This window comes from Triturus cristatus, chromosome 10, assembly GCF_964204655.1.
Source record: "Triturus cristatus chromosome 10, aTriCri1.1, whole genome shotgun sequence".
Lineage (NCBI taxonomy): Eukaryota > Metazoa > Chordata > Amphibia > Caudata > Salamandridae > Triturus > Triturus cristatus.
The window spans coordinates 1,066,658,356-1,066,672,037 of record NC_140593.1 but is presented as its reverse complement, the minus strand read 5'-3'; the positions used below and the strand labels follow the sequence as shown (position 1 = coordinate 1,066,672,037).

Genomic DNA, 13,682 nt, shown 5'->3' with positions numbered 1-13,682 from the left:
TCTTTGACTGATGGAGCAAGGGAAAGGTCAGCCTTCTCCATGCCCAATGGCCACTACCAGTTCTGTGTGATGCCCTTTGGGCTCAAGAACGCACTTGCCACGTTTCAGCGCCTGGTAAACCAGATCCTCACCGGAATGGAGAGTTTCTCTGCTGCTTATCTGGATGACATAGCCGTCTTCAGTAACAGCTGGGAGGATCACTTGCGTCACCTGCAAGCTGTTCTCCAGGCCCTGAGACAAGCTGGATTGACGATCAAGGCCAGCAAGTGCCAGATCAGGCAGGGGTCGGTAGTGTACCTTGGACACTTGGTGGGTAGGGGAGCGGTGCAACCCCTCCAGGCGAAGATCGAGGCCATCATGGCCTGGGAACCCCCCAAGACACAGACTGAGGTCCGAGCTTTTCTGGGCCTCACGGCATATTACCGCCGCTTCGTGAAGGGGTACGGTACCATTGTAGCCCCCCTCATGGAGCTCACGTCCAAGAAACAACCTCGACGGGTAGTCTGGACGGAGGCTTGTCAGCAGGCCTTTGTGAGACTGAAGAAAGCCATGTGCGAGGCCCCGGTCTTAAGGGCCCCAGACTTTTCCAAGGAGTTCATTGTCCAGACGGATGCATCAGAACATGGCATTGGGGCAGTGTTATCGCAACTCAATGAAGAGGGTCTGGATCAACCCGTGGTCTTCCTATCCCGGAGACTACTTCCCAGGGAACAGAAGTGGAGTGCAATAGAGCGTGAAGCCTTTGCAGTGGTATGGGCTCTGAAGAAGTTGCGGCCATACCTGTTTGGCTCGCACTTCCTGGTTCAGACCGACCACAGACCCCTTCGTTGGCTGATGCAGATGAAGGGGGAGAATCCCAAGTTGTTGAGGTGGTCTATTTCCCTACAGGGAATGGACTTTCAGGTGGAACATCGGCCTGGAGTGGACCACGCCAATGCAGACGGTCTCTCAAGGTATTTCCGCCTTAGTGATGAGAACTCCCAAGGGGTTGGGTAGCTCTCCCCACTTTCAGCTGGGGGGGACGCGTGTTAGACCTGTCAGCCCTTTGGGTGGTCCCTCCTCTCCATTATTTATTTTGTCCCACTTTTGCCTCAAGCCCTGTTAGTATTTTTCCTTTTTGGGAACCACCAGACTTTTTAGTATTGATGCAGATTCAGGGAGCCATTTTATCTACCCCTGGAACTTCTGTCTGAGGGCCTGGAGCACAAAATGGTGGCCACCTGTGACATCATCAGAACCCACTGGAACCTACTAGAACCTTCTGCAACATTCTGGAGTCCTGTGACAGTTGGAGGTGGTTTAGAATGTTGGGAAGCTAAGACAGAGAGTTGGCAGTTGGAGCTGGCAGTTGGCACCTGACTGGTGAAGAGAGAGCAGCAGAAACCTGAAGGAGGAAGGAGTGAGGCAGCAGGGGTGGAAACTTGTGCCTGGAGTGGGGTCCATAAACCCACCCTTGATACTAGTCCCTACTGACTGAGCCCAGCCTTGAGCCCTGTGTGGGAAGAAGCAAGAAATGAAATGAAAAATTATATTTATATAGCGCGTAACTACCCGGAGGCCTCGTCGCGCTTCAGCAATTACTATGACGAGCTCCAAGGTACATTAGCACGCTTTCGCAAACAAATGGGTTTTTAGGACTTTCCTGAATGCCATCGTATTGTTGATCTGTCTAATACTCACAGGAAGGGAATTCCATAGTTTGGCGGCAGAGTGTGAGAAGGAGCGACCGCCCCAACGGGCTTTGATAACCTTTGTTGGAGTTACTAAGTGCAGTGAGCCGGAACGAAGGGCTCTGGAAGGGACGTAAGGCACTACAAAGGGGAACAAGATGGCAGGGCCTGTTCGAAGAAAAGATTTGTGCACTATGCACATCGCCTTAAACTGAGCTCTGGCAGTCATTGGGAGCCAATGAAGCTCCTTAAGGGCTTTCTTAGCTGATTGCCAACGAGGAATATTAAACAATAGCCGGGCGGCACAGTTTTGGGTGACTTGGAGCCTTTTGGTCACCGCTACAGGGGCGCCCAAATATAAGGCGTTCCCGTAATCCAGGCGAGAGAGAATCAGGGCCTGAACCATGACTCTCCTCGCCTGGAAAGGGAGCAAAGGAAGAACCTTGCGGAGCATTTTCATTAACCCAGCACAAGTTGAGGCAGTCTTGGTGGCTTGGACCGAGAAATCAAGTGCCCTGTCAAGCCAGATTCCAAGGCTCTTTATCTGGGGCTTAGGGAGGGGAGGAGTGCCAAGGCATGTAGGCCAAATAGAGGCCAAAGTGTTCGGTAAGGAATTACCTAATAACATGATCTCCGTCTTCTCCCCGTTAAGTTTAAGACAAGACGCATGCATCCACTCTGCAACAGCCTCTAGACACAGACCCAGGGTGTTAGATGACCCCTCCGAGTGGTCCAAAGAGACCACCAGTTGGGTGTCGTCTGCGTAGGTGACGATACGCACACCAAAGGGCTGAACTATATTTGCTAGAGGTTGCATATAAACATTAAAAAGAGTGGGTCTCAGGGACGAACCCTGCGGAACCCCACAACTGAGTGGTTGCTTGGCCGAGATCGTCTCACCCTCGAACACCTGAAAAAAACGCTCATCCAGGAAGGAAGTCAGCCATTCCAGGGGCGCGCCCGACACACCCATGCCTTTCAAACGATGTAATAGGATGGCATGGTTGACAGTGTCGAACGCGGCACTGAGGTCGAGTAGTATGATGGCTGCTTTTCCTCCCTGGTCCAGCACCGCTCTAGTCTCTTCTGTTACTGCTATAAGGGCAGTTTCAGTTCCATGCTGAGGGCGGAAACCCGTCTGAGAGACACATAGTAGGCTATTAGATTCTAAATAGTCCACTAAGATGTTATTAATGTGTCTCTCAAGAAGTTTGCTCATCCAAGGAAGTAGGGAGATAGGGCGAAAGTTGGCCAAATTGTTCTGATCTAAGGTGGGTTTTTTCAGAAGTGCCCTAACCATCGCACACTTCCATTGGACTGGGACAGAATTCGAAGCAATGGAAGCATTGAGGACATCCAGGATGGCAGGATGGATGACGTCGATTACTTTGATAAGAGTCTGAGGAGGTGCTGGGTCGTTAGGGGAACCCGAGGTGACTTTAGGGATTATTCCATCCAATGAGGAGGAGTCTAGAAGGGGGAATTTGTCCAACAGGCAAGAAGTCATCGTGTCGGGGTCCATTGTGGTGGTAGGCTCCAAGTTCCCACCAGCTATGGAGAAAGAGGAATAGATAGTTGAAATCTTCTGGGAGAAGAAAATTGCTAAGTTATTGCAACGGGTTTTTGCGCCGTCAAGTGACTGACGCTCAGGGGGAGGGGGAGTGATTAAGGATTTAGCAATTTTAAAAATTTCCTTAGGAGAATTGGCAGCTAAACGAATTTTTGATTCATAAAACTGAGCTTGGGCGGATTTAATTTCACTTTTGTAGAGCTTTATAGCAGCTCGGTACTCCACTTTTTTAGATTGAGAATATTCTTGTCTCCAGGCTCTCTCTAGTTTGCGACAGAGTTGTTTCCTAGACCTGAGAGCAGGCGAGTACCAGGGAGCAACTTTGGGTCTATTTATTAGATGCAAAGATTCCTTTGGAAGGACTAGATCGAGGGTGCTGGAGATCCAATTGTCAAAATTGACAGTGGCTGTGTCGGGGTTAGTCACCTCCAGGGCTGGCTGATCAATGAGAGCTAGTTTCCATTTAGCAAGTGGAAGTGAAGCCCATTTTCTTCCCCAGCGCTTATTGTGGGAGTGTGACATAGAAAAGCTGCCGGTAGACCAAGAAAAAGGTACCAAAAAGTGATCGGTCCAGGGTAGTGGTATAGGTGTCTCCACGGTTAGGCTCTCTAGATTACTGTAAATGTGATCTAGAAGATGGCCCCTGATATGCGTCGGTTGAAAGCCTTTCTGTAGCAGGTCCATAGCCTGCAGATTAGATCGAAGGCTATTGGCATCTGCGTCAAGTGGGACATCCAAATGCAGGTTCAGGTCTCCTAGCAGAGTAAAATTTGCTGAAGACAACACTAAGTCGGCAACTGTGTCCGTTATATTGGTGATAAAATTGCTGAGGGCGCCAGGTGGTCGATAGACTAACATACCAGAAAAAGTGTTTAAGGGGGAGAATTCAAGAGTAAAGTGTAAAGTCTCACAGGCTGGTGTAGAGGATGGGGTGACACGACATCTAAAATTGTCCCTGTAAATAATGGCCAGTCCTCCCCCTCTACCTGTCTTACGATCCAGACGTTTACAGGTATAGCCTTGGGGGGTGGCCCATACAATTGTAGGATCGATATCTAGCTGAAGCCAAGTCTCCGTTAAAAAAAGGGCATCAGGTTTAAGATCTTCTATCAACATAGCTAGTTCAATATGATGTTTTGGCAGGGATCGGCAATTGAGGAGACACATCTTCCATTTGCGCGTAAAGGAATGATTCCCTGAGTCTGGAGGTGAAACACTCCAGTCACAGGTTTTGCAGCGGGCCTTACGGTTTATAGGCAAGACCGAATGTAGGCAGGCAGCTTTAGTAGTAGAACGAAGTGCATGCAGCAAAGGAGCACTGTAAATAACACGGTTGCCTACCATGTCTGCGGAACTGGGGATTGGGACTGGAGCTGGAGCGACCGGTCGCGGACTGGCGCAGACTGGCTTCTCTTTGGCGCCTCTTCGGCGCGTCTATGGCGCTCCCGCTGCGCGTGCCGCTGCGCGGTGCAACAGTGGATTAAATAGATTAGGCTCAGAGGAGACTGGAGCGTCAACCCCCTAAGATGGCCGCCCTATAATGGCACCACCAGGAAGTGAACGCGCTCTGTACTCCCTCCACATCAATCAGCCTAACGCTGCGGTGGACCGGGGAGTCAGAGTACAATTCAATTTAAAATGACAAAAATAGCAGCAACAATGTAGCAAGCATAAAAACGTTTTTTAGATAAAACACCAATAGCAAAGCACCCACGATGTTGTTAGCTGAAGCGCTAGTGCAAAAATGACTCGTATCAAGGTTTCTCGAGCGCACAGGTGCTGGGAACTTAAATAATCAAGGCTCAGAGGAGACTGGAGCGTCAACCCCCTAAGATGGCCGCCCTATAATGGCACCACCAGGAAGTCAACGCGCTCTGTACTCCCTCCACATCAATCAGCCTAACGCTGCGGTGGACCGGGGAGTCAGAGTACAATTCAATTTAAAATGACAAAAATAGCAGCAACAATGTAGCAAGCATAAAAACGTTTTTTAGATAAAACACCAATAGCAAAGCACCCATGATGTTGTTAGCTGAAGCGCTAGTGCAAAAATGACTCGTATCAAAACCATCTTAAGGACCTGGACAGCAGGAACAGGCCTTAGAAGCAAAGAACAGCAAAGTCCTGACCTGATTATTGGTTTTCCTGGAGTCCGACGTCGAGAAGCCTAGAGACCCGGAGCCCGAGGTGGAGAAGCGGCGCTGACTGGAAAAGCAGACGTCGTACCCGGAGCCGCCAGAGGTCGAGAGAGGGCGCCGACGGAGGTCGTAGAGAGTACCAGAGGTCGAGGAGGAAGTCACCCGAGGTCGAGTGAGCGGCGTCGACGGGGGAGTGAAGTCCGCCCTCCGGAGTCGCCGGAGACCGAGGTGAAGCGTGCCGGAGGTCGGGAGTGGAGATCGCACTCCGGAGTCGCCGGAACCTGAGGAGAGGAGCACCGGAGGTCGGGAGTGGAGGTCGCACTCCGGAGTCGCCGGAACCTGAGGAGAGGAGCACCGGAGGTCGGGAGTGGGGATCGCACTCCGGAGCCGCCGGAAGTCGACATCGAGCCAAGGCCGGCCGACGTCATCGAACCTGAGGTCGCCATCGGACCGGAGCCGCCTGAAGTCGACATCGAGCCAAGACTGCCCGACGTCATCGAACCGGAGGACGAGATCGAGCCGAGGCCGCCGACATCGAACCGGAACCGCCTACCGGCGTCGTCAAGAACTGACATTGCGCCGAGGCCGCCGACATCGAACCGGAACCGCCTCACGGCGTCGACACGACTCCAGCGGCGTCGGAGCTTCAGAAAAAGGGCAGTAAGTGGAATAGAGGGCGCCTAAGGCCCTGTGGAGTCCTGAGAGACTACCCTAGGGGCTAGAGAGGTGCTGGAACCAGCTTGATTGTGCCAGGGGTGAGCTGAGACTAATTCAGAGGGGTTGTGTAGAGTGAGGGAGCCAGGTCTCTAGAATTCCCCCCCTTGATCTACCTCAGTTTAGGCCTCAGCCTTGTCCAAGCCAGGGAGTAGACACCCTCAAGCCATCCATCTAACCACAAGCTGTGACTGGGCCAAATCAGCCCATAGAAATCTAAATGTGATCTGATTCTATGAGTGTCACTGTCAGCTTTTAATTATTTATTGAGAGCACTGTATTTATTGTATTTAACCTATTTATTGCTTCACTGTATTTATTGTTCCACAGTATTTATTGTCGCACAATATTTATTGGCTTGCAGTATTTATTGCCTCATAATATTTAATTGCCTGTATGTAATGCACTTATATTTATGCCTTAATTATTTATGATCTCCCCTATTTATTGAATCATTAAGACAGTATTTATTTGACGTACCCTTCCAGAGAAAAAGCCTTATATATGGTGATTGTGTTATTATTTATTTAATCAGCAACTAAGAGAAAAAGAAGATAAACCGAGATATTTTCATAATTTTTACGGTGTAGAGTCGTTTTTGGAACGGATGCACGCATGGTTATTGTATGGGTATGACGTATGCTTAGCACGGTGCCTGATTCCTGACCACTCGAGCCAAGCTACCACTGTGTATGTCTGGAGAGACCCCGTTACCACCACCCTTTGAGGTGTGGGAGTGGAGTAATTTTCCAACATAATGTATCTGCTCGTTCCACCGTGCCTACTCTTTCAACTGCCTGTTTGATGACCTTTTCTGAATAACCTCTCTGTGCAAACCTGTTCTGCATGATTAATGATTCTTCCTTAAAAGCTACCTCCGAGCTACAATTGCTCTTAGCTCAAAGGAGCTCACCATATGGAATACTCTGTACCAAGTTCAGAGGATGACAGCTCTTGGCATGTAATAAACTTTTTCCTGCAGTAGCTTTGTGAAACAGTCTACTCTCCAGTTTATTATTGTTCACTGTAATTTCTAAATATAGAAATTCAATTGTTTTTTCTTGTATAGTGCTTGTGAACGTTAAATTAAACTGGTTTACATTAAGTGTATTAACAAACAGTATTGCTTCTTGCTTTGTTCCCTTCCAAATACAGAAAACGTCATCAATATATCTGGCCCAGAGTAATACATGCTGGTTAAAGGCTTTGATGTTACTCGACACCTGCTCCTCCCACCATCCGAGGTAGTACAACCCCGCATAACTGGGGGCGAAGCAGGTCCCCATCGCAGTACCTTGGACCTGGCAGTAGATCACGTGGTCAAACACAAAGTAGTCGTTTGCCAAACATGTGTGCATCATAGTTAAAATCATTTCTGTATGTTTATAATATGTTACATCACGTTTTTCTAGATACTGTCAACTAGCCTCCATACCCATAGAATGCGGTATACAGGTATAGAGACTTTTGACATCTAGTGTCATTAACAACATACCAGGATCCCAGATCACTTTGTCTATTAGTCTAAAAAAATCTCCTGTATCTTGAATATACGAGGGGAGAGTTTGGACGTATGGGCATAAAAAATATTCAATATATTTGGAAGTATTCTCATACATGCTTCCTATGGAGGATACAATAGGTCGTCCAGGTGGAATTGACTTGTTCTTATGGATCTTTAGTAAAAGATACATTGTGGCCAATTTAGGAAATTCACAATACAGATACTTCTATTCATCTTCAGATAACAATTTCTAATTTCTCCACTCTTTCAATTGTGTTCTATACATGTCATTGCTTCTCTCATAACATTTTCTACTTGTCACAGAATAATTCTGGATGCCATTCAGTTGTCTTTTGCCTTCCTCTAAATACATTTGTTTGGGCCAAACCACAACGTTGCCACCCTTATCTGATTTTTTTAATAATAATTTGATTATTATCTTGCAGCACTTTCACAGCTTTCTGTTGTTTTAGGGTGAGATTGCTGTGTTTCTGGCTTGACATTTTTTCTAGTTTTCTAAACTCAATTTTATCTTCTTTTTCGAAAATTTCAATCGCTTCATTATGTATTTGAGACATAAATTTAGATGTGGGTTTAAAATTACTGCCACTAGTACAGTCAAGAGTTAGACTTTCTTCAACCAACTCCTCCCCTGCTACCCCAATGGTATCCACCCCTGTTTCAAGGGTCTTCATAGTCCTTAACACATCTAAATCGCCAATAGTCAAATTAGCATTTTGTTCAAATATTGGTACAGTTTCTTTTCTTTTAAATTCAAACCACTTTTTGAGCTTCAGTTTTCGAGCAAATTTAAACAGATCTATACGACCTTCAGTGTGATCAGCAGATAAAAGAATGTCTGAAAGATTTACCACTGTATGTGAGTCCTTCATTTTGAGGCCGATTTTCCCCTTGTTGTCATTCCCACGAAGATGTCGAATACTGCTTGTCTCTTTGCGCCTCTTTTGCCTCCTCCACTGGCGTCTCGACCTCGATTTGTTTTTTCTCTTTGAGGTACTGGGCTTCCCATGCCCTGCCGTCCTCGAGCTATCAAGGGGAACTCCTTTAAAATATTGGATTTTACTCCTTCATTTGAAACCACAGTAGATACATTCCTAGTTTCCTCCGCTAATCCATGTTCGTCACTGGTGCTGGGAATCACTTGTATCACCTTAGATGACACTATACTTCCTTGTTCAATCCATCCTATTTGCTCGTTGTTTGCTAGTCTGATTGGAGTTATTTTGTTGCTTTCTCTTAACTGATCAAATTTGCACCCAAAGGTAAATATCTGACCAAGTTCATAGTCCAGTTGGTCTCTATGGAACTTCCTCTCTTTCTTAATTTTTATTTAATTTTGAGCTTTTTCCAACCTTAGAGTTAGTTTTTTTAATTCGGATTCAAACTCGCTCTCAGTATATTTGCTTTTTAATTGTAAGGTTAGTTGTTCAATTTCCAGAGCCAACCTGGCTGTATCTTTGAGAGTGTATTTAATCAGCAGCTTAAGCATAACTGTCGAGCATTGGTGGTTATTTTTAGCCCATTCTTCAATTAATTCTAGATCTGGGTTTGCAAAGGTGGGAGTAACGAAAATTCGTAATCCTCTCGGCACTCGCTCACAGTCCACGTACTTCTGAAGAGCAGTGGCTTCCCACCACTTGGATTGCTCTCATTTTGCACATTTACATAGTTTGTCCCACAGTTCTTTTTTATTAAGGGAATCTGTGTTAGTGACATTACCAGTCCTGTTCATCTCCGCTCTGTTTGTATCAATCGGGAAAAACAGCAATTCTTCTGCCTCCCGTCCCATTGCCTCCCAACTCACAGAATTCATGCTTGCAAATTACTTCTCAGCCCTCTGACTTTGTTTTTCAAGCCGATGCGCGTTTCCTCAGCTACAGCGTTTCGCCGTGCTGGTTCCGCCAGCAACCCGATATTTTGCCTTACACCAATATTTTCAATGGAGCCACAGAGAACCCTTTTACTTCCTGCATTCGCCGTTTGGTCCCACGCAATCCTCCGACTGCAAATGGTTCCACGGTTCTCGCAGTTGGTATCAGGTCTTACCTGTGGTTCGCGATCCGTAATTGAATGTCGGCTGTTCCCGGGTGCGGGCAGAGAGTTATGCTCCAAACAAAGACTTAAATAAACACCAGTTTGCGATCCTCTCTGCCACGGAGGGCGGCGGGCTTCAGTGAGGGCGCGAGTCCTCTTCAATGCAGCAAAAATCCTCTCCTTTGTTTTTAGGTGAAGAAATACTAAAGCCCAAATCCATTTCACGCAATAGATTTATTCCATAAGCAAGTTGTGAGTCAAACGCCCGACGCGTTTCGCTGCAGCCACACATTGGTCACGGGTCAAGGAAACATTTGTAAATCGTGTTTACATTTAGTGCACAATAAACATAAATGTAGGACTACCTATCCCAAATGCTGCTATGTTAAAGGTGAAAAACAGCAGCCATTTTTTAATGGTGAAAATCAAACAATATTTCACTGATTGTTTTCTGGATACAGAAATGCTGTGATTACAACTTTGTTCAAATAGTAACACAGATTTTTTAGAACAGCAGAATTGTTGGTTACAAACAACGAGCAACCAGGACGGGTTGATCAAGGAAGTATAGTGTCATCTGAGGTGATACAAGTGATTCCCAGCACCTGTGATGAACATGGATTAACGGAGGAAACTAGGAATGTATCTACTGTGGTTTCAAATGAAGGAGTAAAATTCAATATTTTAATGGAGTTCACTTTGATAGCTCGAGGCCAGCAGGGCATGGGAAGCCCAGTACCTCAAAGAGAAAAAATAAATCGAGGTGGAGGCGCCAGAGGAGGAGGCAAAAGAGGCGCAAAGAGACAAGCAGTATTAGACACCTTCGTGGGAATGACGACAAGGGGAAAATCGGCCTCAAAATGAAGGACTCACATACAATGGTAAATCTTTCAGACATTCTTTTATCTGCTGATCAAATTGATGTTTTATCACTAGGATTGACTTTTTGCCCCTCTTCTAATTTTAACTGCACTGAAGGTCGTATAGATCTGTTTAAATTTACTCAAAAGTTGAAGCTCAAAAAGTGGTTTGAATTCAAGAGAAAAGAAACTGTTCCGATATTTGAACAAAATACTAATTTGACTATTGGCAATTTAGATGTGTTAAGGACTATGAATTTCCTTGAAACAGGGGTGGATACCATTGGGGTAGCAGGGGAGGGGTTGGTTGGAGAAAGTCTAACTCTTGACTGTACTAGTGGCAGTAATTTTAAACCCACATCTAAATTTATGCCTCAAATACATAATGAAGCGATTGAAATTTTCGAAAAAGAAGATAAAATTGAGTTTAGAAAACTAGAAAAAATTTCAAGCCAGAAACACAGCAATCTCACCCTAAAACAACAGAAAGCAGTGAAAGAGTTGCAAGATAATAATCAAATTATTATTAAAAATTCAGATAAGGGTGGCAAAGTTGTGGTTTGGCCCAATCAAATGTATTTAGAGGAAGGCAAAAGACAACTGAATGACATCCAGAATTAATCTGTGACAAGTAAAAACTTTTATGAGAGAAGCAATGACATGTATAGAACACAATTGAAAGAGTGGAGAAATGAGAAATTGTTATCTGAAGATGAATACAAGTATCTGTATTGTAAATTTCCTAAATTGGCCACAATGTATCTTTTACCAAAGATCCATAAGAACAAGTCAATTTCACCTGGACGACCTATTTTATCCTCCATAGGAAGCATGTATGAGAATACTTCCAAATATATTGATTATTTTTTACGCCCATACGTCTAAACTCTCCCCTCGTATATTCAAGATACAGGAGATTTTTTGAGACTAATAGACAAAGTGATCTGGGATCCTGGTATGTTGTTAATGACACTAGATGTCAATAGTCTCTATACCTGTATACAGCATTCTATGGGTATGGAGGCTAGTAGACAGTATCTAGAAAAATGTGATGTATCATATTATAAACATACAGAAATGATTTTAACTATGATGCACACATGTTTGGCAAACGACTACTTTGTGTTTGACCACGTGATCTACTCTCAGGCCCAAGGTACTGCGATGGGGACCTGCTTCGCCCCCAGTTATGCGGGGTTGTACCTTGGATGGTGGGAGGAGCAGGTGACGAGTAACATCGAAGCCTTTAACCAGCATGTAGTACTCTGGGCCAGATATATTGATGACGTTTTCTGTATTTGGAAGGGAACAAAGCAAGAAGCAATACTGTTTGTTAATACACTTAATGTAAACCAGTTTAATTTAACGTTCACAAGCACTATACAAGAAAAAACAATTGAATTTCTAGATTTAGAAATTACAGTGAACAATAATAAACTGGAGAGCAGACTGTTTCACAAAGCTACCACAGGAAAAAGTTTATTACATGCCAAGAGCTGTCATCCTCTGAACTTGGTACAGAGTATTCCATATGGTGAGCTCCTTCGAGCTAAGAGATTGTAGCTTGGAGGTAGCTTTTAAGAAAGAATCATTAATCATGCAGAACAGGTTTGTACAGAGGTTATTCAGAAAAGGTCATCAAACAGGCAGCCAAAAGAGTAGGCATGGTGGAACGAGCAGATACATTAAACGTAGTAAAAAAATGATACAGTTCCAGAGGAACCTACTAGGTTTATAACGTCCTACAGTAAGCAATCTTGGGAAATGAGAAGATGCCTTAAACATTGGCATGTGCTTAACACGGATGAAACCTTGAAGAAATATGTAGGAAGAAATCCGAATATTACATTTAGGAAATGTAGGGCACTAAATGATTTACTTTGTAGAAGTACATTACCTACTGAAACAGTGTTGAGTCCCATTAAGGTTTTTTTTGTCTGCGGCTCTTGTAAAGCTTGTAAGACAAGTGTGAACCGCAAGGAAATCAAATTGTCTAAAATACATAAACCCTTTAAAATAGAAAAACATGTGACATGTAAATCGGACTATTGTGTATATGCACTGAGCTGCCTCCATTCCTTGACTTACATCGGTAGCACAGTTCACCCAGTCAAACGACGTATCCTGGAACATTTGCGTGCTATCAAAAATGAAGATAGAAGCTATCCAGTCGCGAGACATGTTAAAGAATTCCACAGTAAAAATAGTGGTCTCCTTCAGTTTTGTGCCTTGGATAGAATTCCCGTTACAGAAAGAGGAGGTAACAGGATAAGGGAACTTAGACGCTTAGAGTCTAGGATGATTATTAAATTTGGGACAACGCATCCGATAGGAATAAATAAAGACGAGGAACTATCAGTCCATTTGGGATAAGGTTTTATGTGAAATGGTGCCTGTAATTATTGCCATCTCTAGAAATTAAATGATTCTTTTCCCATGTTTGTTTTTTAAGAGTCACATTATATTAATTGCATTTTTTTATATTTTATTGTAGGAGACGATGATATCAGCTTGCTGGAAGGAGAAATACAAAACAGCCACGAATATCTTATTTAGGATCATGAATGCTGTTTAATTTATGTGATTTGTTATTTTTAACACAATGTAAAATAGATCTAATCTGGCTGCTTGAGAGGTATGCACACAGAGGTGGAATTGAAGTTATGCAAATAAGATTAAGTAATAAGATATTTCCTTATTTGAATATTGGCCCACAGGGGCAGAATTGTTGGTTAGTTCTAAAAAATCTGTGTTACTATTTGAACAAAGTTGTAATCACAGCATTTCTGTATCCAGAAAACAATCAGTGAAATATTGTTTGATTTTCACCATTGCAAAATGGCCGCTGTTTTTCACCTTTAACATAGCAGCATTTGGGATAGGTAGTCCTACATTTATGTTCATTGTGCACTATATGTAAACACGATTTACAAACGTTTCCTTGACCAATGTGTGGCTGCACAGAAACGCATCGGGCGTTTGACTCACAACTTGCTTATGGAATAAATCTATTGCGTGAAATGGATTAGGGTTTTAGTATTTCTTCACCTAAAAACAAAGGAGAGGATTTTTGCTGTATTGAGGAGGTCTTGCGCCCTCACTGAAGCCCGCCGCCCTCCGTGGCAGAGAGGATCGCGAACTGGTGTTTATATATATATATATATATATATA

The 13,682-nt window shown here is 44.4% G+C and overlaps 1 protein-coding gene and 1 long non-coding RNA gene across 2 annotated transcripts in view; one reads left to right on the top strand and one right to left on the bottom strand.

The window, feature by feature from the left end:
* LOC146796571 (uncharacterized) overlaps positions 1-13,682 on the bottom strand; it is a 464,924-nt gene that overhangs the window by 407,447 nt on the left and 43,795 nt on the right. The gene's annotated exons all lie outside the window — the stretch shown is intronic.
* The window catches only part of LOC146796572 (uncharacterized), a 64,215-nt gene that overhangs the window by 49,420 nt on the left and 1,113 nt on the right, over positions 1-13,682 (top strand). Inside the window, exon 2 of the long non-coding RNA XR_014969638.1 lies at positions 13,006-13,146. This is a non-coding gene — a long non-coding RNA (uncharacterized LOC146796572). The remainder of the gene's footprint in view (positions 1-13,005; positions 13,147-13,682) is intronic.